Source organism: Myotis daubentonii, chromosome 10 (assembly GCF_963259705.1).
Source record: "Myotis daubentonii chromosome 10, mMyoDau2.1, whole genome shotgun sequence".
Taxonomy (NCBI): Eukaryota; Metazoa; Chordata; class Mammalia; order Chiroptera; family Vespertilionidae; genus Myotis; species Myotis daubentonii.
Window position 1 is genome coordinate 46097246 of NC_081849.1, and position 24627 is coordinate 46121872.

A 24627-nucleotide genomic window follows, 5' to 3' on the forward strand; every position below is an offset into this window, starting at 1 on the left:
CTTGTATTGGATAAACTCTAGACTATTTGGGTATTTGAATGATCAAATGCCAGTTTTTTACTAATTAAAAAAAGAATAACTGAAACATCTTGTTGAATATTTCCCTATCCAATGTGGTGTTAATATTTAGTGTTATTAGTGAGTTAACTGATTCACTGTTCATACACTAGAATCTGTGAGCATTAATTAAAGACTATCATGTAAATGTTCTTGAATTGAAGAGCTAATTGATTAAAAGTTGAAAATATTCAAATAGGAACCTGCTGAGAAAATGTTTCATTGGAAAATTAAAGTTTTGTGAGCAAGAAACTGAATACCTTTCAGCTATGAATGACGGGTGAAATAATCATTAAGACTTATATGGCATGCCTTATTTCTATGCAGACCTCAAGCAGCTAAGTTACTACTTAACTAAGAACAGACATAATTACAAGGGTTATATAATCTTATGTGACCAGAATAAGTTTCCCCAAATGAAATTCTGATTGCTATTTTCTTGCTTACGACTCCTCGTTTACAAGACTAACCTAAAACTTTTCTTGCTCACAAGACCCTTCATAATTGCCCATCATCTGATTTCAGAGTTAATTCCAGGCCTCACCTTTCGCCTGTCCTGCTTCTTTCTCCCACAACTTTCCCAGATCTGCTGTAGGGAACTACCTATATTCCCCAAAAGATGTTCTACTATTTCCTGCCTCTTTGTTATACCCGTACTGCTCTTTGTGTCTAAAAATAACCTCGCTAACATTACGGTGTTCTAAAAATAGAACTTGAAAAATATTTAATGACTTCTTTTGGCATTATACCATATGTATTAAAGTAATAAACATTTGAAATATCTATTCTCTATTCCAGTAAGCAAAGAGTAAGAGTTTAGAAATGATTCATTCATGCATTTATTTAACAAATATTTATTGAGCACCTGCCATTTGCTGGGCACTATTCTGGGCCCTGGAGATTGAAGAGTGAGAAGATAGAGAAATTTCTGCTACCATGGAACTTTTTTTTTTTTTTTTTTTTTTTTGGTCAATCTTCACCCAAGGATATTTTTTTCATTTATTTTTATTTAATTTTTAATTTTAATTTTTTAAAATATATTTTTATTGATTTCAGAGAGGAAGGAAGAGGGAGAGAGAGAGATAGAAACATCAGTGATGAGAGAGAATCATTGATCGGCTGCCCCCTGCATGCCCCCGACTAGGGATTGAGCCCATAACCTGGGCATGTGCCCTTGACTGGAGTTGAACCTGGGACCCTTTAGTCCGCAGGTCAATGCTCTAGCCACTTAGCCAAATTGGCTAGGGCTCCAATCCTTAGCTCTAATATTTACGGTCCCTATAAACATAAGAAAATTGTAATTGAAAGATATAGAGCTTTTTACATTCTCTATGGTGTTAAAAATCTTTTAACATCTTTTTTAATCTCTATTTTAGAGAGAGTGGAAGGGAGGGGGAGAGACACACAGAGAGAAAAACATCAATGTGAGAGAGACACATCGATTGGTTGCCTCCTGCATGTGCCCCAATTGGGGCTGGGGATCGAGCCTGCAACCTAGGTATGTACCCCTGACTGGAATTGAACTAGAAATCCTTCAGTCTGTGGGTTGACGCTCTAACCACTGAGAACCCGGCAAGGGTGGAGCTTTTACTTTAGTGGGGATGACAGACAGATAAACAGAAATATAATATAATGGTCAAGAAGTGCAAGGAATGTAAATCAAAGCAAGGAAAGCGGAAAGAGAGACATGAGGAGGAGTGTTGATAAAATGGTCAGGGAGCCTGTTTCTGAAAAGGTGATGTTTGAGTGTAGATCTTAAAGAAGGGAGGGAGCAAACTGTGGGAATATCTGGCGGAAGAGAGCGCAGCGGCCTTGAGTTACAGAGGGGCTTAATGTTCTCAAGAACCAGGAAGGAGCTCAGGGTGGCTAGAGGACAGTGACAAGGGGACTGGTGAGAAGGTCATGGTTAGAAAGTAGCATTTCATTCTAAGTCAGAACTTCAAGATTTTGAGGACAGTGATAGTTTTTAAAATCCTGGCTGCTGTGCATAGTTTGGAGCAGGGAGACAGATAGGAAAGTAGCAGCAAAAGGACAAGATAGAATGCTATAGTGATCATCATGGAGATGGACTAGGATGGAAGCGTGATGGTCTGAGAAGTGGTTCGATTTGAAATACATTCTGAAAGTAGAGTCAAGAAAGCTAGTTGCTGGATTGGATGTAGAATATCAAGAGAACAATCAAGGATCCTCAAGTTTTTTTACTAGAGAAATCAAGTGTGTTCATGGCAGGGCCATTTATTGAGCTGGAGAATATTGGGCTGGGGCACAGCATTGGGAGGGTATGGAGCCAGGAATTTGGTTTTGGACTTGTCAGCTTTGAGATTCTTATTCGATATGTGAAAGGAATTGTCACAAATGTAGTGGGATAAGGGAAAGGTAGGGCCTGGAGCTATAAATTTGGAGACCCTCAGTTTATTGATGACATTTAATAAGATCACCTAAGGAAAGAGTGTAGACAGAGATTTAAAGAGGTCCACGGTCCCAGTCTTGGGAGACCCCCATCTTTAGAGTTTGGGAAGAAGGGAAACCTCCAGTAGGAGACTGAGAAGGCAGAGGTAGTAAGGTAGGAAGAAAGCGAGCTGTGGAGCCCAAGTGAGGAGAAAGAGTTTCAGAATGGAGGAGGTGATCAAATGTGTCAGTTGCTGCTGAGTGGCCCAGGTGAGGTCTGGGAACTGCACACTGGGATTGGCATTGTGAAGGCCATTGCTGACTGTGGTGGAGTGGGGAGGACAGAGGCCTGATTAAAATGAGTTGAAGAATTGTCCTGGCCGGTATGACTCAGTTGGTTGGGTGTCGTCCTGTGCACCAAGAGGTTGCTGGTTTGATACCCACTCAGGGCACATGCTCAGGTTGTGGGCTCAGCCCCCCGTAGGGGTCCTGCAGGAGGCAGGTGATTGATATTATGCTCTCACATCAGTGTTTCTCTCTTCTCTCTTTCTACAAAAATCAATAAGCTATTCTTAAAAATAAAATAAAAACAGAATAAAAGGAGTTGAAGAATGAAAGGCAGTGTTTGCCTTTGGTCTCAAAAAATCATTACTAAGATCAATGTGTAGTAATCATTTCACAATACATACATATATCAAGTCATTATGTTGTAAATTTAAAATGAATACAATATTGTATTATACCTCAGTACTTTACCTCCCCTCCTACACCCTCCCCCCACCCCACATTCCCCCAAAAAAGTGAGGAGAGGTAGTGGAGGCAATTGGGATAAACTATGTTTTGAGAAATTTTGTAATAAAGGGAACCATAGCAGCAAAGCTATAGTTGGCAGGGTTGAGGGATCAAGGGAGTTTAAGGTGGAAGATAACTTTGGGAATACTGACAGTGTTATTCCCCACCCTCTTTTTTGTTAAACAGGAAGATGTGCTGAGCCTAAAGCAATCCTTAGCTCTAATATTTACGGTCCCTATAAACATAAGAAAATTGTAATTGAAAGATATAGAGCTTTTTACATTCTCTATGGTGTTAAAAATCTTTTTATAAAGTATCAGATTTTAGTGCATTTACAATGTGCTTTTTTCTTTTAATTTCTCAGATGTAAGTGTCTTTGAACTGATAGAAAGCTGAATTGCATTGTGTGAGATTTTCTAAAAACCTAGAAGTAATTTCAGAATAAAAATTCTAGAGAAGGCTTCTATGAGCAAAATTGGTGACAGTTATAGTATTCTAATTCTTTTATAATATCTAAATGGAATTAAAAGAATCAAACATTTTCCCAATAAAAAGAAGTGTTGCATGGACATGTCTATTGTTAGAAAAATTTAAAAGTACTTAAATACTTGAAGAAAAGTAGCTGGTACATGCTTCTTGATGTTTGTTCTTATAGGTGGGGCTGTGTTAGTTGTATTTAAAATTAATTGTACACACAAATATATGGTTACCAGGCCTGGCCAGAATAGCTCAGTTGGTTGGGTGTCATCCTGTGCAGGAGGCTTTCAGTCTATGTTTTGCTCTCACATTGATTTCTCTCTTTTCCTCTCCCTTCCTCTTTCTCTAAAAGTCAATAAAATACCTTTTTTTAAAAAGTGGCTGAATTTCATGGAATGGTGCAAAAGCAAAGTGCAATGGCAATATAGATACCAAAGAAGAATCAAATTAATAGGAACTGATCGACTTAAGGAATGACTGAGAAAATGAGCCTGACAGCCCATGGCTGATACAGAAGGAAGTGTCCAGGCTGATGTGAAGCAAGAGACACTTCAAATGGGGGTTGGAGTATCAGACCTCATGCAGAAGTACGAGCCCCAGGATAAAGGGGTGTTTGTGGAGCCTAAGGGCTCAGTGTGCCCAGTCACCTCTAAATATACATTCCGCTTATCTCTGGGGTGATTTACTGAATACTGTTCTCAGCAGTTTATGTACCATTTAGCCTCACAGCAACCCTCTAGACTATATGAGCCATTATTGTTATTATTACAGGGGTGGGTAAAAGTAGGTATAGAGTTGTAATACCAATAAGTAATACAATAATTAAAAATTATAATACAAGAACAAACTGTTTCACTTTTGCCCACCCCTTTATTTTATTCTCTTAAGTTAGATATCTTGCTGAAGGCCCAGATTGGGAACCCAGGTTTGTCTAATTCTTGAGCTCATGTTGTTCTCCATCCAGTTGTTCTGCATCTGAACTTACATTGAAGTTGGTACTTCTGTGTACCTGCTTATATGGTTTCACCCATTATGTTGTTTCTTTTTTCCTTTTCAAACCTGTTTCATCCCTTAGAGTTCTGAGTTAAAGAACCTTGCGGGGTGGAGAGGAACTATCTGAACCAAGGTAGACCTGCGCCAGGTTGTGGTCCAAAAAGTCAGGTGGTCCGGTGGATGCTGTAGTTACTGCATGGCCACAGAAGGAACTGGCCATGATGGGCTCAGTCAGGAGCATGATTTAGTTTTTGTGTGAGCTTTTTGTGTGAACTGAATCTTCCTTGATTGATTAGGAGGAACAATGACTATTGAGGGAATCTGGTGCTTCAGAGGAGGAATCATAAAACTAAGCTATTCAATTGGCCTTTGTTTTGTGATAAGTCAAACCCCATCTTTCCTAAATTAGAATCAGTATCGGGAAGAGGAATGAGGGAAAGATGCCCTCCAAGTGCCCCATGACTAGCTGTTGCAACAATCCCCAAAGCTCAGTTTTCCTTAAGGAATACAGAAAAGGAGTTTGGTTGTCTGCATCCAGGATAATTAGTAGGAAGAAACACATCTTTGAACCATATGGGCAGGCAGTGTACTTGGAGTCCCTGGAGTCCATCCAAATAATCCTTCCACCAGAAAAGAACCATTGTTCAAGAGGGTTCAAATCACGGAAATTGTTCAGTTCTTCTAGGCTGGGATCCTATGATATTACAAAAGTTCTTTGTTAAATTATCAAATTACATCCAGATACAGATAACAGTTCTTGTGCTGAGAGTAATCATTGCGAGACTTTGGATATACTAGTACATCCCCCCAACATCTTACCTATTGAATTCTTTGTGACTCTAGTATTCAGAATTTGATTACCCAAAGTGAAAATCTGCCATTTTTGCTTGATCCATCATTTTGAGGCTCTTCTTCTTCTGAACTCCTATAGTACTTTCATTTACTTCTTCTATGGCAATTATTTCTTGTATTATATTTATTTGTATAAGTATCCTTGAGAACATCAGTTGTGTCTCATTCATCTTTATACTCCCTATAGTACTTAATACAAAGGATAATAAATTGTTGGCAGATGAATAGAACATGACAAAAATCCTTTAGTAATGAAATACAGAAATGTAGTTTACTTTATAATGTCTCCTTAGAACTTTCTTTACATATTCCATAAGTTCCTTGTGTACCTTGTGGCTTTTTCCAAAATCCATTTATTTAATTTTTAATAACTCTCTTTCCTTCATGACCAGAAGCCTTTAAAATCTCAGGGTGGGTGTCACAAACTTATTTTTCTTTCATGATTCCTATGACATTTCTTAGCTACTTATGGGTGGTGATATTCACCAACACTTTATAAAGGGAGTCGGTAAGGCTAAGTCAGATTATTTCCTTTCAGGTCCTGTGCCTAGAATTTGAATACATGCTACCACAGCAACTTGGATGCCTGGTTAAATTAAATGGTCCAAGAATTCAGGCTTCTGACAGGTACAGATAACTGATTAATATGTAATGCTCCATGACTTAGGACTGTTACACAATTTCCCCTGTAAGTTATAATAACAGATTTAAAAAATTTAATATGTGATAATTTATTGATTTTTTACAGAGAGGAAGGGAGAGGGATAGAGAGTTAGAAACATCGATCAGCTGCCTCCTGCACACTCCCTACTGGGGATGTGCCCACAACCAAGGTACATGCCCTTGACCGGAATCGAACCTGGGACCCTTGAGTCCGCAGGCTGACACTCTATCCACCGAGCCAAACCAGTTAGGGCTAATATGTGATAATGCAGTGTAAGTTTATTATAATGTTATTATGTATCATGGCTGTGTGAAGTAGCTTTGTAAAAACCTTTGGCTGCTATTATACCTATCCTTTCCTGCCATCATATAAGTCACCGTCAGCCTTAAGTCCCCTTTTCCTAGAGTTGAAAGGGCGTCGGTAAAGCTAAGTCAGTTTATTTCCCTTTAGGTCCTGTGCCTAGAATTTGAGTACACCTTACCACACTTATTAAGGGGACTTAGCTCCCATTCTGGCATTAGCACCTCACAGTAGCTCCGTGTCCTTTTGTACATGTATTTCCATGAGTACTAGCACTCTTGGTTACAAGAACTGAAAATCAACCTGAAGTAGCTAAAGAGAAAATGGGATTTTTTGGGGGAGGATAGTGTGGCAGGACGGAAACAAAGGCTGAGCAACCACACTTGAGAGAGTCCGGCAGCCAGGCAGTGCTGAGGAGCTCAGCGGCCGGGACCAGGGACACCATGCTTTCAGTGCTGTCTCTTGCCCTCATCACTAGACCCTCACTCTTGGTAGTTTCAGGATTTCAGTCCAGCTTCTCTTCAGGGCTAGAGATACTGACTCTGGTGGCTTCTAAGCAGATGCTCTCCTTGCTCTGCCACCATCAGGGCTGGAAAGATGGGGTGCAACTCAGTTCTGGATGGAAAAGTCCCAGAAACGACTGGCTTAGTTGGATCCTCTGTCTGGTCCTGCACAGGGTGCAGCCTCCCTAGACTGCAGTGGGTGCTGCTGGAAGAGGAACCATTCCAAGAACCTGTCTTTTTAATCATCTCTCAGGAAAAACATTCCACAAGGAGTGGCAGAAAATATCCGAGGGTATTTGTGTGCTGCTGTTGTCACTGCTTACGGGATACAAAGGCGGGTGGGAGTCAGTTAAAGCATTTCAGAGCTGTCAGTATCCCTGTTCCTCGTGCATTTTTTGCAGTGAACCTCATTCTCTTTTATGCCAGTGAGACTGGGCTGGTGATTTGATCATCTGGGGACTTTTCGTTAGATAAATGGTTACCTTGGTTTGCTTTTTGGCCTTTGAGAGTGATGTGCATGTAGTTTTAGAATGATCTAAATTAGTATCAGTATTAGCTTGAAAAGGCAAATACTAAGACATTGGCCACATAAAAGTTAATTAAATTACATAAGAATATATATGTGTGTGTGTGTGTGTGTGTGTGTGTGTGTATGTATGTATGTATATGTCTCCCCAAAAAAGTATAAACACTTTAACAGCTGATAGCTCAATTTTGAAAATGAAATAAACACTGCCTTTATAATTATTCAAAGTGCATGTGTACATTTTAGGGGACACCCTATATTTTTTAAATCCACACCTGAGGACATGCTTAGAGAGAGGAAAATGGGGGGGGGGGGAGAAAAGGGGGGGAGAGAGAGAGAGAGAGAGAGAGAGAGAGAGAAAGAGAGAAACCTTGACCAATGCCCCCAACCCCACCCCATTTTTGGCTTCATAGGCCCTGGCTGGGATTGAACCCATAACCCAGGTATGTGCCCCGACCAGGAATCAAACCGGCAACCTTCCAGTGCATGGGACAATACTCCAACCAACTGAGCCTCTCCAGCTGGGCCACATTTTAACTTCAGTAGTGAGTTATCTTTTCATTATTGTGAGTATTTACTATTGAACGTACAGTGTTGTTATTCGTTCTTTCCCATGGTCCTGCTTCCTGTTTTATTTCTTAGGTGTACAGAGGAAGACAAAGGAAGCAAACTATTTAATGGGTACTTTTCACTTTAATATTTTAAAGTACATACTATATCAGTGGCAGGGAACTTCTAGATTTAAAAATGTCAAATGTAGCCCTGGACAGGTAACTCAGTTGGTAATATGCCAAGGTTGTGGATTTGATCCCGGTTAGGGCACATACACCTGGTAACAATGAATGAATGCATAAACAACACATTTGATGTCTCTCTCTGTCTGGAAAAAAAAAATCAATCAATTTAAAAAAAAAGTTAAATGCAATTTGAAATTATTTGTCATTTGTCTATTTGGCAGGAAGCGTTCTTCCTTTGGGGTTTTTTTGGTTTTCTAACTAAATGAAATTTTACAAAGCTAGAATAAAGTTCCTGAAAGCAATAAAGCTGACTCATAACCCTGAACTAGAAAACTCTTTCTCCTCTTTTGATAGTTAACTCAAAGACTTAGCTAAGTTTTAAAAAACAAGCCTTAGCTCCTTAAGAAGCTTTTGGATAGTCATGGATTTGTCGGCTCTCTCCTGCCTGGCAGCCTGACATCAGGAAGAGAGAAAATCCTTACGTCTTGTTCTCGCTGCCTTTCACCCTTTTTCCTTGTCTGCCACTGAAGTCTTACAATTTAATGCACATTTCTCAGATCATGTTAACGCTACACATTTGGAATGCTCTGATAATGTCCTTTGGAGAATGTGGCCATAATACAATCACTTCTACATCTGGGTCTTCCGCTTCATTGCACACCTGGGGCATGGCGCCACATCAAAAATCCAGTTGTGTTTTTGCTGGGGCGTGAATAGGAAAAACTGTACAGGGCCATGGAAATGCCCAGGCATTTTATGTGTCACCTGAATAAATAGTAACTGCATAAATGTGTATGTGTATGTATATAGAAACCAACCATGTAATGTAGGTTTTAATGCAAATACAAGTCTTGTGTGAAAAGGATTAGAAATTTAACGAGGGAAAGCAAAGGCTGAGATGTAGGCCTTGGGGTCATTGCGGGCACACAACCAGGAAACACTGAGTATGGGGGGGGGGGGGGGGCGGGGATGGGGAAGGAAAATGGTTCCCTGCAGAGGAGTAGGCTGAAATCTTGGGGAGAAGAGTCAGATTTCAGATTTTGGAAATGTAGGCAAGAAAAAAAAAAGGCCTGCCTTTTTATTATTATCATCTGCATCTACCTGTTTGTGTTATTAGATTCATGAATCTCATCCTTCTGTGCTGCTTTTTACTAACATAATTTAAAGTTCCCTGTTATAGCTCTGTCTTTGGACTTTAAATTTCCAACCTGGAGGAAGTTCATCACTGAACTTTTTCACCTGGACATATTTTCTGCAGTGCACAGCCAGGGTGCATCCCTAGGCAAGAAACAAAAACAGAGCCTTTACCCTATGTAAGCCCCCCGGATGGCGCTATAGGGAAGGGGGAGATGAAGACAGTGTGACCTGTGTGGGTGTGACCTGTGTGGATGTGTTTGGTAGGAGTGTCTTGTTTTTATCGGTGTTCTGGATGCATTAGGATTTTGAATGGTCTGCCCTCAACCTTATTTTTCCCATAAGCCCTCTTGTTTTCAGGGTGCAGTTTAACAGAATGCAGTGTTTTCCAGGAATAAATTTATTGGGTTGTGTGTGTTTACTGATAAAATTTGTTTAATTTCCCCCTCCAAAATCCAGAAGACACTCAAAGTTGTGTAATTAAGAAGAAAATCCTAAAGTTTCCATGAAATGCTGTGAATGACATATGAATATTTTTGGTATTGTGGTTAAATAATGGCTTTCAAGCATTTACTTCAAACTGCTTCAGAGTGTCTTGAGAAAGTATTTTAAGTAACTTTCATAATGTTTTTTAAAAAATATTTTATTGATTTTTTACAGAGAGGAAGGGAGAGAGATAGTTAGAAACATCGATCAGCTGCCTCCTGCACACCTCCCACTGGGGATGTGCCCGCAACCAAGGTACATGCCCTTGACCGGAATCGAACCTGGGACCCTTGAGTCTGCAGGCCGACGCTCTATCCACTGAGCCAAACTGGTTACGGCAACTTTCATAATGTTTTGAGAAAATCTTTTGAGTAAGATTTCTTTGAATATATAAGAGTGAATATATAATAGTGTAAATAATGGCTGGCATGCATGGAGAATAATTAAATTTAAAATTTTTAGGGTTTATAAAAATTAGGGTTTAGGTTTTCGAAAACATCATGAACATTTTTAAATAAATTGTATTGAACATTTCACCATAACAACTCACAATGGAAAGAAATTTCCAAGGCTACATAGAATTACAGTAATTTGAAACTCAGACTCTTTTTGGGAAATATTTTCTTTATCACTTTTCAGAATAAAATATTTTTCCTTAGAAGCTTAAAGTTTTAATGAAGTTAATTCATAAAATAGGTGACTTGTAGTAGATTTATATGCATCAAGTAGTCTTTATTCTTACCTCCCTCCTAATTTTTAAAGCCTTTTCTTATTTAACGTTTCTTTTTTCTTTTTCAGTTATAGTCTTTCTCTACTCTTTCTTCAATTACTTCTGTTTTTTTCAGGTGTGTTCTTTTGGGGGGGAGGTATTGGGAGAGGACCTGTCTGTAATATCCTACTTAAAGAAGTGAAGCTCAGACATCTGGCAGCTTCATTTGTCTGAGATAACTCCAGGTGGGTTGATAGGAAACAAGAATTTTCTGCTCAAATAAGAACCACAAAGCCGGTAGGGCACAGCTTGTGGTCAGTGGGTGTCTCGGCTAATGTTTCTCCACTCAGGAGAAAGTTCCTAGTCCTGCTTTGAACCCATCTATTCACTCAACCCTCTATTCACAGAGTTTTCTGATAAGCCCATTTATCTACTTGCCCAGTGTGAGGATGGTTGCAGAAGCTTGTGGCAAGACTGAGAAGAGTGTTTTGGTGTTAGGAGGAGGCGCATTTAGAGCCAGGAGAAGGAAAACCTAACAACAAAGGGCGAATAACCATACAAGGAAGCAGAGAAACACAGATGTCAGTTATTGAGATCAGAGCCCAGTGGCCCTGTATACTCTCCATTAAACCCTGATGGGTGTCAATAATGTTCATAATTGACCTCATCATCAATTGAAGATCAGGTTTTGTTTATTATAATCTATTTAAAAAGCCAGGGAAGTGCATAACACACTTTAGAATCTTAAAAAATCACACATAAAGGCAGCCACTTCAAGAAATTAATTTTCATTTTTCTGCAAAATGACTTAAGCCGATGTCAGGTTCTAGCATTTTTGTCAGCATTTCTCTTTCCTGCCATTTCCGTTCTATCCACTGAGATGCTATTTGCACAAAAGACTTTTTGTCTCTTCTCTTTAAAGATAGATCCTTTATTGTTAACCTCTACTATGGTTCTTTTATGGTGTGCTTTCAGATACATGTCAGTGTCCCCTAATAAAGATATTCTTACTAGCAGTGGACTGAATCCTATGTGACATGAACACAATGATTAATTTCCTGTAGCTGTGCCTTCTAGCCTCTATACTTTTGCTGTGTGGCCAAACTTCTTGCATAGTTGTGTACATTTCTTGACATTGACGTTTGCCCCATACATTTCTCAAGATCCCTTTTCATTTCCACTCCATAGGAGTTAAGGAATTAATTTGAACTACTGTCATCAGCAGCTCCTTCTAATATCTATGTATTCAACAAGTATTGAGTGCTGTCCCAGGAGCTGGGGAAACACAGGAGAACAAAATGAAATGAGTTAGAAGTCTATGCTCTTGAGCACTTTTCATTCTAGTGGGGGAGGAAGACAAACAGATAAATAAAAGTCAGTGAGATAGTGAAGCCAAACTAATGCAACTGCAGGGGAGGGAGGAGCAACAACAGAAGAGGGGAACCTGAGCAGGACTTTAAGATGGAGATTCCTGAGCTCCAGCTGAGTACTGGGAAGGAGTTGGCTGGGAAGAATGTTCTTGGCAGACAGAGCAGCAGAGACAAAGATTCCTGAGGCAGGAGTCAGATTTGTGAAAAAATGTGTCCATTGTGCCTGAAGTCTAGTGTGGTGACCACAGTGGGCTCCCTGCTCAGGGGGCGCCCATCCTAAATGGCAGCCCTTCCTCTCCAGGCCTCAGTGAACACCGCCAGGCGTACACAGGGCTGGCCCTCTTGCTGCAGTGGGACTAGCGTTGGGTACATTGGTTTCACCTGCGGCCATATTATTCCTCAGCTCTTCCCCATCCTCCTGTCTTTCCTCCTCACCCCTTTTCTCTGAGAGCATGTCCTCAAAAAATTAGGTGAACAAGAATCCTGGCCCAGCTCTATTTCTCAGTACTTGTTGAATACATAGATATTAGAAGGAGCTGCTGATGACAGTAGTTCAAATTAATTCCTTAACTCCTGTAGAGTGGAAACCCTGATCTAAGACACAAAGGAACTTTTGACCCTTTTTCTGGGCTCCAGATCCTTAAGACAGGTGCCTACCCAACGTGTCCACTTGACTGTTCCTAAGATACCTACAACTCCACGTGTATAAAAACTGAATTCATGGTAGTGTTCCCTTCTCAAGCTTTTGTTCTTCCTGTGCCCACTCCTTTAGTTTGTGACCCCACCTTTCACCAAATCACACTAAGAATTCAGAGTCGTGCTTGGATTTTCTCTTCCCATTAGACTTCATGTCCAGTCACTCAACAAGTCACTGTCCTCAGTGTCTCTCACTTCCTTTGTCCTTCCATCTCTACTTTTACTGCTTTAGGTCAGGGTCTTGACTGAACTGCTGTTTAGTCTCCCAAGTGGCCCCTCTCACCTCCCCTCCTTCACTCCTCCCGTCTATTTGTGCACCATTACCCCCTTGTAAAATGAAAAGCCCCTTCCCTCCACTTTCTGCTCATAGTCCTTTAGTGACTTCCTATTGGACTAAATGGCAGCTTCCTGTAGGATAAAGTGGCTCATAGCCTGTTTTGCTCTGGTGTCAGCCACCTTTCCCTTAGCCTTCCCAGCTGCCACCACTGTGCATGGCTCTGGTTTCAGGCTCTGATCTGTTAGTCCTGTTGTGCTGTTTCTTAGTTGCCCATCCCTCCTGGGCAGTGCCCGAAGCCTCAGCTATGCTGCCTCCTCCCTGAAGTCTTCTGTGAGCCACCCAAGGAACATTATTTGTGTCCAACAAAAGTGCTCTGGAAACACTCATTTCAGGGTATTGCTATTACTTGCTTTATTTTTAAGCACTCGTTAGGTTCCTGGAACGCAGAGAACATGGATGTTCCCATTGCCGGGCACATCAGTACATGCTTTTTGAATGAGTAAATGGGAAAATAAAGGAGAAATGTCATTGTGTTAAGTTTCCTGGCTTTTATACAGGATAGCTCAGTGAATACAAATGCTGTGCATGCTCTTGTCTACCAACTAACTGTAGGAAAGAAGATATAGAACTACTTGGATGAAGTGACTAAAGATAACACTTTAGTTTAAGATAACACTTGTGGAGTTTTCCCAGGGAATATTGACTGATAGGGGAGGGGAGATTATTCAACTCCTAAAATATGGAGTTGGGAAATTCATTAATTTGTTAAATATTTATTTAATATTTGCTCGATGCCTAGCATTGTGTTATGGGCTTTGGCGGAATAAGACAGGATGAAGTTGATGCTGTTCATTCCACAAGGGCCTCAAAATGGGAAAAATGCCAATAGTATAAGAGAGTTTTATGAGGCAGCATGTGACTAAATCCTAAATGATTCAAATAAGAAGTGCTGTTGATTCTGGAAAAGGAGTCTTTGTGGGCTGGAGGGTTGAGCAATCTTAAACAAAACCTCAGATTTTTGAAAGACTCATTGAAATGAAGTTTGCTTTGCAGAAATGGTGTTCATAAAACTCAATAGTTTCCAGATATTAAAGAGATAGCTCTCTCTTTTGGCTTTGGTGCAGAAGGGCGGACATCATATTTGTGTTTGAAGGAGAACTTCCTGTAAGATTTGGAGTGAGCTTTTGTGTCACAGAAAAAATAAAGTCCAATATCTTCACAGTGTCCTTTGGAAAGATGAAGGTGAAGATGGCTTGCAAATGGGGGGGTAGGTGAGTTAATTCCTTTAAACCCATTAGAATGTGAAGGATAATGCTTTTCCCTGAGCTTTTTTTTTTTTTTTACATTTTTAAAAGTTGAATTTGAGAGGCCGTAACCGGTTTGGCTCAGTGGATAGAGCGTCGGCCTGCGGACTGAGGGGTCCTGGGTTCGATTCCGGTCAAGGGCATGTGCCTGGGTTGCGGGCACGACCCCAGTGGGGGGTGTGCAGGAGGCAGCTGATCGATGTTTCTCTCTCATCGATGTTTCTGGCTCTCTGTCTGTCTCCCTTCCTCTCTGTGGAGGGTCAATAAAATATATTTTTTTAAAAAATTGAATTTGAGAGAAAGAGGAAGGGAATTTTAGAAAGAAAGAGAAACATCAATCGGTTGCCTACCAAACGTGCCCTAGCCTGAGACTTCGATTCCCTGTGCCCTGACTGGGAATCGAACCCACCACCTTCTAGTGTACAAGACGATGCTCCAACCAACTGAGCCACACTGGCCAGGGCTTCCCTGAGCTTCTGATAAGTGTGCACCCAGTCCTGGGAGTTATGGGCATATTGGCCACTCATCACTCACACAATAGCTATCTCCTATTGTACTTTAATTTCTTAATTGACTGAATATCTGTGAGGTCAGATTTCATGCCTGGCTTAAAAAAATTATTTTCTGCCTAACATATTTCTCAATTGTTTCCTTGTATCTAAATCTAATGTATACCCCTTTGTGGTTCTGTTTTCTGAGGATAGGAAATACTTTAAATGAGGATGAATTGTATGTAGATCAACCACGTTCCTGTAGGGGTCGCTATGCGAGTAGCAGTTTGGCATTCTTCCTTGCCACCCAGCACCATGTGGCATGACTTGACACAATTAGCCTGAGGACTGTGAGATCTGGTTTGTGTTGGCATTTTACTTTTGAGAGTGGTATGCGCCTAACCCCACTTAGAATTCTGCAGGCTCATAACTGTATTTTATTATTTTAGTCCATAAATGCCACCTGCGAATTTTCTTTTTACCTCACATATTTGGTGCATTATTACTTTAGAGTTCTCAGTTATGCCCCATTTGCCTATGACAGATATATGCACAAAGACACATTAAACCATTTTACTGGCTTTTGCAGCATGAATGATGGTAGCCCAAACTTGGCCTTCTATAGGACCTCAGATTATTGTTTAATGGGGTTGTCACTCAGGATACTTACTGGCTGCCTCCAGTGCTTTTAAAAAATTGAATTGAGCATGATGAGGTGCATCCCTTTGATTAAATGTTTTTCCTCCCATGCAATCACCATTAGCTGCTTGGCTCCAATTCTGTCTTCTTTTGAAGCAGCCCTGCATTGCAAATCAATACCTTTCTGGCGAGACAGTGTGTTGTGACGCGTCTGGACGGCATATGCACAGTTACTTTGGCTGCAATGCTGCTGCAGAGCCCGGTTACTCTGCCTTCCTGGGAACTCCACAGGCAAGTCCATCGTGCTTGGAGAAAAATAAAAGATTGTTTGGGGAAAAAGAATCACATTGTTAAAGCTATGGATACTGAACGTGAGCCTGTGCTTTGTATTCTTCTAAACCATTTTTGGTCTTATTCCACCAAGATTAGCTTCTCTGAAGTGATTTCTGGGTGGTTGTTTTTTTTTTTTTTGCTTCTGCTTCCCCCTTTCTTGGTTGTAGTACGGCCGTACCATTTCAGCTTGCTAGTGCAGAAAGATGTGAATTCAGTTACTGGATGCGCCTGGCCTGGTGCAGACACATTGCTAGAGATAATGTTAAAGAGTTGCAGGTGAATCGAGCCCGAGAGAGACAACAGCGAAACGGTAAGAGGGAGCATGTTTTAAAATTAGCGCAGGGGTTTTAATTTGGAGCATCTCGGCAAGTCTGAATCCTGACTCACTCATTTACAACTTGAAAAGGATTCATTTTCTGCATGTCATTTTACTCATCCCCTTCCATTTAACTGCCAGCAACATCACAGACTGATCAAGGAGGTATTTAAATTAGGGATCTGACTGGAGGTTCCCCTTGGGAGAGTCTCTTGAGGCTCCCGAGGCTACTGCTTGTAGTTTGTAAACACCAGTAGCAGTGACAAGATGAGGAAAAGCTTTTGAGACTGTGCTTCTTTGCCATAGCTGAGTCTTATTTCTCCTGAAACTTATTTATTACAGCTTAACGAGGTCTCACAGATTGTTTTGCCTGGTTAGTCTTGGCTGCATGCCCTCTGAGTCAAGCTAGTGAAGGACAGGAGACCACTTTTTTCACCTGGGTAAACTGATGTCTATGAATTAGCTGGGTTGGATCGGAGTGGCATAAACATCGCTGATATATTAGGGATCTGGGGCTCCCCTCTGGAGCACAGACACGCACCTGCTGTAAGTGTGTGCTGCCTGGCAGAGGTTAGTGTGCCGGTATTTTGCATCATTACACCTGTAGTGGTTATGCTTTCATGTATGGAAGTGTTGCTCCTTCATGCAGTTCTGCTTGAAGTGCTTGCTTGAATAGTGGACTATTAGCATTTTGGATGCAAATGGAGAAACCCCTGCGCGCATGAGGGACCAGGGCAGCAGACAGGCTACTCTACAGTGATGCTCACCAGCTTGTGAAGAAGATAACAATCGAGAGACAGAAATGTAAACCTTGATATCTACAGAGGTTGAATTCCTATTTCCTTTGTTAATTGGCACAGAGTATAGTGGGTAGGGGTGGTGGAAGTTGAAGGACAGGTTTTAATATTGTTCAAAGTGAGGCTACTACACTACATGGTCTTGGTGAATTTATAAGGATCCATCTATTAAATAGGGGCTGAATGTTAAGGATGGCAGCATTTGATTTTTTGCTTTAAAAATATTCTACTTATGTATATTTAACTCATTAATTCATGTGAAATTTAAATGATGTAGGCTCTGAATGTTAGTTGAGAACATCATCAGTAACTTGCTGTAGCATGCTGGCCTTAAGCCAGCTATGTATAATTTTGACATAGGCATTGTAAGAAAGACCACCTGATTACTTGATAGGCTAATTGAGAGAAATATTGATACTATATTAGGGTTCACTAGACATTTTTTGGGGGGAGGGGTGGGAGGAGCCTTAAATATGCTTCTATACTTACTCAACTGTTTATGGTAAAGGTTGGACATTGAATTGTTGGAAATGAATATTTGAATTTTCTTCCAAAGAGAGTTCAGATTTTTTCTGTTTTGACATTTTAAATTATTTTTTAAAGAGATAAGATGGAATATAAACTATTATTTCCCATACTTCAGTTGTTCTTTTTTAAAAAATAAACTAACAAAGAACTCTTCTTCTATTCAGAAGATGGTGTGCCTGTGTTTACTGTTTCTTTTTCTGAGAGTGATGTGTTCTAGCTATTTATATTTTTACCTTCACTCTGTGTCAGCTGTGAGGTTTATTTTTTCGCCCTGTGACAGAAGGAATTGTACATTTGCAAAAGTAAGTAATTTTTAAAAAGGGGAATAAATAGTAGAGCAATAATATGACATTGATTTCACACTCATGCAGTTTTATTCCTCATTGTACAGACATTTATTAGGCATCTACCATGTGTAAGAACTTGTAGGACATGCTGTGAGGAAGAACAGATGAAATGGATACGCTCCCTTCCTTAAACTGAAGGAGCTTAGAAATAGTAGCATTGGTATCTTTTTTTAACGGAATATGCTTCATTATATTTTCTCAAGAATAAGTACATTTAATGCTTTTTGAATATTATATTTCCCACTTAGGAGAGTCCTTTGTCTATTTTCTTTATTAAACATTTATGAAGAGTCTACTGTGTAATAGTGCACCTACTATGAATCAATAAATAAAATAGATCTGGTCCCTGTCCTCAAGGAACTTACAATATACTTCCTTTTGAAATAATTCAAGGAGAAGTTTGGGGGCACTCCCCCCCATTTTTCATTTTGGGCACTTATGAAACAGATACTATAAGCTTTGATTATTTTATTTTTATTTTTAAATTGTGGTATAAAGTATACCTAACAAAATTTACATTTTTAAACAAAATTTCCATTTTTAAGTGTCCAATTTATTGACAATAAGTATATCACAGTAGCTTGGTACCATCACTGCTATCCATTTCTAGAACTTTTTCATCACCCCAAACAGAAACTCTACCCATTACATAATAACTCCCCATTGCCCTCCTGCCAGATTTTGGTAATCTTTTTTTTTTTTTTTTTTTTTTTTTTTTTTTTCCAATTTGGATGCCTTTTATTTCTTCTTCTTGCCGAATTGCAATGGCTAACACTTCCAGTACTATGTTGAACAGGAGTGGTGAGAGGGGGCATCCCTGTCTTGTTCCTGTTCTTAGGGGAAATGGTGTTAGTTTTTGTCCATTGAGTATGATGTTGGCTGTGGGCCTGTCATATATGGCTTTTATTATGTTGAGGTATGATCCTTCTACTCCCACCTTGCTGAGAGTTTTTATCAAAAATGGGTGTTGAATTTTGTCAAATGCTTTTTCTGCATCAATTGATATGACCATGTGGTTTTTTTCTTTCAATTTGTTTATGTGATGTATCACGTTTATTGATTTGCGGATATTGTACCATCCTTGCATCCCTGGGATAAATCCTACTTGGTCATGGTGTATGATCTTTCTGATGTACTGCTGGATCCGATTTGCTAAGATTTTGTTGAGGATTTTGGCATCTATGTTCATGAGGGATATTGGCCTGTAATTCTCTTTCATTGTGTTGTCTTTACCTGGTTTTGGTATTAGGGTGATGCTGGCTTCATAGAATGAGCTTGGAAGTGTTCCTTCCTCTTGGATTTTTTGCATTAGTCTGAGGAGGATAGGTTTTAGTTCTTCCTTGAATGTTTGGTAAAACTCCCCTGTGAAGCCGTCTGGTCCTGGGCTTTTGTTTGCTGGAAGCTTTTTGATGACTGCTTCAATTTCTTCCATAGTTATTGGCCTGTTGAGATTTTTAGATTCTTCCTGATTGAGTTTTGGAATGTTGTATTTTTCTAGGAATTTGTCCATTTCCTCCATGTTGTCTAGTTTGTTGGAGTAGAGCTGTCCATAGTATTTTTTAACAATCATTTGTATTTCTGTGGGGTCTGTTGTTATTTCGCCTCTATCGTTTCTGATTTTATTTATTTGGGTCCTCTCTCTCTGCTTCTTGGTGAGTCTGGCTAGAGGTTTATCAATCTTGTTTATCCTTTCAAAGAACCAGCTCTTGGTTTCGTTGATTTTCTGTATTGTTTTTTTGGTCTCTATGTCATTTATTTCTGCTCTAATCTTTATTATCTCCTTCCTTCTGCTCACTCTGGGGTTTTCTTGTTGCTCTCTTTCTCATTCTTTGAGTTGTAGAGTTAGATGATTTACTACCATTTTTTCTTGTTTTTTGAGGTAGGCCTGTAGAACTCTAAACTTCCCTCTCAGGACTGCTTTCATTGTGTCCCATAGGTTTTGGATTGTTGTGTTTTCATTGTCATTAGTATCCAGGATGTTTTTAATTTCTTCTTTGATCTCATTGGTAACCCAATCAATATTTAATAACATGCTATTCAGCTTCCAGGTGTTTGAGTATTTTGGGTTGTTTTTATTGTGGTTTATTTCTAGTATTATGCCATCGTGGTCTGCGAAGATGCTTTTTATGATTTCAATCTTCTTGAATTTGGGGATACTTTGCTTGTGACCCAATATGTGGTCTATTTTTGAAGATGTACCATGAGCACCTGAGAAGAACGTATATTCCCTGGATTTGGGGTGAAGTGTTCTGAAGATGTCTATTAAGTCCATCTGATCTAGTGAGTCATTTAGGATTGCTGTATCTTTGCTGATTGTTTGTCTATAGGACTTATCCAGTGCTGTCAATGGTGTATTAAAGTCCCCTACTATGATTGTATTGTTGTCGATCTCTCCTTTGATATCTTCCAGGAGTTTTTTTATGAATTTGGGTGCTCCTACATAAGGTGCATATATGTTTACCAGGGTTATATCTTCTTGTTGTATTGATCCCTTTAGTATTATGAAGTGGCCTTCCTTATCTCTTGTTAAGGCCTTCACTTTGAGGTCTATTTTGTCCGATATAAGTATTGCTACCCCAGCTTTCTTTTCCTTTCCATTTGCCTGAAAGATATTTTTCCATCCTTTCACTTTCAGTCTGTGTGAGTCCCTTCTAATGAGGTGGGTTTCTTGTAGACAGCAGATGTATGGGTCATGTTTTTTTATCCATTCAGCCACTCGATGTCTTTTGGTTGGAGCATTTAGTCCGTTTACGTTTAAAGTTATTATTGAAAGGTACTTGTTTGTAGCCATTTCTTTTTGTGTGTGTGTGTGTGGCTGTTTTCTTTCTGAGCTTTTTATTTCTTCTTTTTATACCAGTCCCTTTAGCATTTCTTGCATTGCTGGCTTGGTGGTGACAAACTCCCTTAGCCTTTTTTTGTCTGTGAAGCTTCTTATTTCCCCTTCAAGTTTGAATGATAGCCTTGCTGGATAGAGTATTCTTGGATTCAGTCCTTTGCTTTGCATCACTTTGTAAATTTCAGTCCATTCTTTTCTGGCCTGATGGGTTTCTGTTGAGAAATCATTTGACAATCTAATGGGAGATCCCTTGTATGTAACTTTCCGTCTCTCTCTTGCAGCCTGTAAGATTCTCTCTTTGTCCTGAACATTTGCCATGGTGATTATGATGTGTCTTGGTGTGGGTCTTTTCGGGTTCACCTTGTTTGGGACTCTCTGGGCTTGTGTGACTTTTTTCTTCCCCACCTCAGGAAAGTTTTCTGATATTATTTCTTCAAGTAGGTTTTCTAATCCTTGTTCATCCTTCTGTTGTTCTGGTACTCCTATTATTCGTATGTTGTTTCGTTTCATGTTGTCCCAAAGCTCCCTTAGGCTCTCCTCCTGTCTTTTAATTTTTTTCTCCAATTGCAGTACATTTTGGGTGTGTTTTGCTTCCTTGTCTTCTAATTCACTAATTCAGTCCTCCGCTTCTCCTAGTCTACTGTTGATACTTTCAATGGAGTTTTTCATTGCAGCTATATCACTCTTCATTTCTTCTTGGGTCTTACTTAAGTTGTTGATTTTTTCATCTGTTTCTTCTAGCTTCTTCCATATGTTATCGATTTTTTCATCTGTTTCTTCTAGCTTCTTCCATATGTTATCGATTTTTTCATCTGTTTCTTCTAGCTTCTTCCATATGTTATCGATTTTTTCATCTGTTTCTTCTTGCTTCTTGAAGAGGTTGTCAATTTTTTCCTCCATCCGGTTTATGCACTCTAGGACCCTTATTCTGAATTCTTTATCTGTCATGTTGCATGCCTCTGTATTACTTAGCTGCTTTTCTGGAGAGTCCTCCTTCTCTTTCCTTTGGGGGTTTCTTTGTCTACCCATGTTTGATCTCACTGACATATCTAGATGTTGAGTCGTTCAGTGGTTGCTCCCTGGGTGGCAGTGACTCCTTGGTCTGTGGTTGCTCTTCGGGCGGTTGCGGTAGCTGCTGCTCTTCAGTTGGCAGCAGCTCCTCTGGTGGGTGCTGTTCACAGCTGTGGTGGCTCTTCTGGCTGGTGGGGCGAGGTTTCACGTACAGCTGCTGTTCTTCAGCAGAGGATGTGGTGCTCAGGAGGTTGCTGTTGCTTGGATCTGCTGCATTGATTTAAAGGCACAAAATACAACACAACAAAGCACCACGTACCAGGCACTATACACAAATATATTCATGATATTAATAACTCCAAATAAAGGTGACTGCCGGGGTCCAGCCCCAGCGGGTCCAGGGGTTCCCCAAAGGTGTGGACGGAGTCGGCGAAGAAGGAATGACACGGAGACAGCGTTCAGTTGATCAGCAGCCTAGCCAGGATCTCTAGCCAGGATCTCCAGCCAAGTTCTGGTCTGGATCTCCAGAGAGGTTCTGCTTCGGATCTCCAGCGAGGTTCTGTAGCCATGTTCCCTCGCTAGGTTCTCCAGCCAGGTTCTGTCCAGGCTCTCCAGTCAGGTTCAGTGTCCAGGTTCCAGTCAGGTTCTCCTGCCAATCTCTGTAGTCAGGTTCAGTCCAGGATCCCTTGCCATGTTCTCCCGCTAGGCTCTGTCTCTAGGCTCCGAGGCCAGTCCCGGTCCAGGATCCTCTGGCATGCTCTCGCCAGCGAAGTTCTTCTGTCTCTAGGCTCCGTGTAGGTTCTGTTTTCTGAATTCTGTCTCCTGAGTTCTCCAGATTTTGGTAATCTTTAGCTTACTTTCTGTGTCAATAAGTTTACCTGTTCAAGGGACCTCATACAGTATTTGTGGAATCATACAGTATTTTTCCTTTTGTGTTGGGTTTATTTCATTTAGCTTGTTTTTAAGGTTCATCCATGCTGTAGCATGTGTCAGAATTTTATCCCTTTTAAATAAATGCTTTGATTTTTATATGGAAAAGACAGCAATACCTCCAACCCCTTATATGATTTCACTAAATCAAGTTCCCATAAAGGACACTATCATAGATAACTTAGAGATACAAAGACCTTGTGGGCAGGGGGAAGCAATGAGGAGCAGAAAAGCACTGAGGGAATGACCTGTGGATATATCACATTTGGATTCTTTACATGGTCTGGTAATTGAGCATGGTAATTGGGCTACTTACACTTTCATGTCACTTCTTAGCTGATAGAGAGCAGCAATCAGTGGAATAGTCACTGGAAGGCTGGCCTGTGGCTTTTGTCATTATTAACATTTGAATTGCACCCACTCTGCTTCTAGTACCTTACTTTATCTAACTTTATAAGCAAAGACTGATCACATTAGGTCCTCTTATAGATTCGGAGACTCTCAGAACTGATAGGTATTTCAGCAATTGCATTGTCTCATTGGCTCATTCATTCAGCCAATGGGGGAGAGGCTCCTGATGCCCACTGCAAGCCATCTTTCACTCCCCACTGCTCTTCTCGGTGGACACTCAACACAAAAAGCCCACTTATCCTCTGAGTTAGACAGAGGCATGAGAGAGGGTGTAAGCTTGATGCCCTATTAAGCAGTTTTCCATTGGATAAGCCTGGCTTCATCATATAGCATTCTCTTTCTCAGATTTCTACTTGATACTGCTTCTCTTAAATCCAGATGTGTTTCTGATAGAGGATCCTTTTTAGAAGGACAAGTTAATGCTCCCAGAGCTGTTTATCTACAAAGTAGTCAGGAAACACAAACATGTATGGAAGAAGAAGAGTCAACATGGTAATGTCTAATGCCTGAATCATCTCATCTTCCCCATCAGCCTGTCCTATTTTCTAACTTTTGATATGAGGCAGAATTAGATTAGTCAAAAGTATGTTACCCTGGCCTGGTGGCTCATCCCATATTCTATGAGCGTCATCCCATATTCTAAAAGGTTGCAGGTTCGATTCGCTGGTCTGAGTGTGTATGGGAGGCAACTGATTGATGTTTCTCTCTCACATCAATGATTCTCTCTCCTCTCCCTCTTTCTTTCTAAAATCAATAAAAACATATCCTTAGGTGAGGATCAAAAAAAAAGTATGTTAAATTTGGGTGGTGGAAGTTGGGCAGAGGAAGGGGGGAAGATGGGTCAGAAAACCTTAGACCACAGAGCAGTTATTTTGCTTTAAAAGTGCTTTGCTTTTGCATCAGAAGACAGAATAAGAGAAGTGTTGCAGACCAGGTCTGTCCTTTGCTTATTTCTCTCAGGATGGAAGTTCCAGGGAAGACAACCCGATGTTCAACAGCTCGGGCTTTGTAGTCAGGGTCCTGGAATAAACCTCGTTCCCTCTGTTGACTGTCTGTGTGTTCTTGGATATGCTACTTAATTCTTATGTGCCTCAATGGAATCATCTGCAAAATCAGGATAATACCAGTAACTCATGGGCTTGTTGTAGGGATTAATTAAGAAACTATATGTAAAGCATTTTTCATAGTAACTATTATTATATAAGAGCTCAACAATGGACATCATCATCATTGTCATCATCCTATAGACGTTTTTAATCCCCATCTCTCTTTTCTAGCAACTTGCATTGTATCTTCCCCAAGCTCCTGCTCCAGTTGGCTTGATTATTGGGCACACATAACAATTTCTGAATGTTAATTGGGTTTGAGTGTCTAAAAGGAGGATGTGAAAAAATGCTCCAGTATTCCATGTATTGCGTGGCAGGTTTGGGAAGTGTCTATATTCTATAGATTCCTCTCCTGCTAAGCCGATGAAAGTTTGCACCACCCTCCCCCCCCCCCCCCCCCCCCCTTATTCCTCAGCTAAATGAGATCTCAGACATACAAGGATGACAGTGAGATGCGCCTGGAGCATTGGGGGCTGTTTTCAGGTGGCAGACAAGCAGCAAGGCATGTGCATCCCACCACTCTCCTCTATTCGCCTTGGGTATGTCAGTTAGGATTCACTAGTGACTTGTCCCAGTCATAGGAAAGGTTTACAGAGCCAGTCCTCATGAAATCAGTT

General features: G+C 40.4%; 1 protein-coding gene across 2 annotated transcripts in view; it reads left to right on the forward strand.

Annotated features, from left to right (window-relative positions):
* CDK14 (cyclin dependent kinase 14) overlaps positions 1–24627 on the forward strand; it is a 532130-nt gene that overhangs the window by 94684 nt on the left and 412819 nt on the right. Inside the window, exon 1 of one of the 2 annotated variants that reach the window (XM_059712255.1) lies at positions 15931–16038. The exons of the other annotated variant lie outside the window; for it this stretch is intronic. The gene's annotated coding sequence lies outside the window, so the exon portion shown is untranslated. Of the gene's footprint in view, positions 1–15930; positions 16039–24627 lie in introns of those variants that run through there. 2 annotated transcript variants of the gene reach the window in all.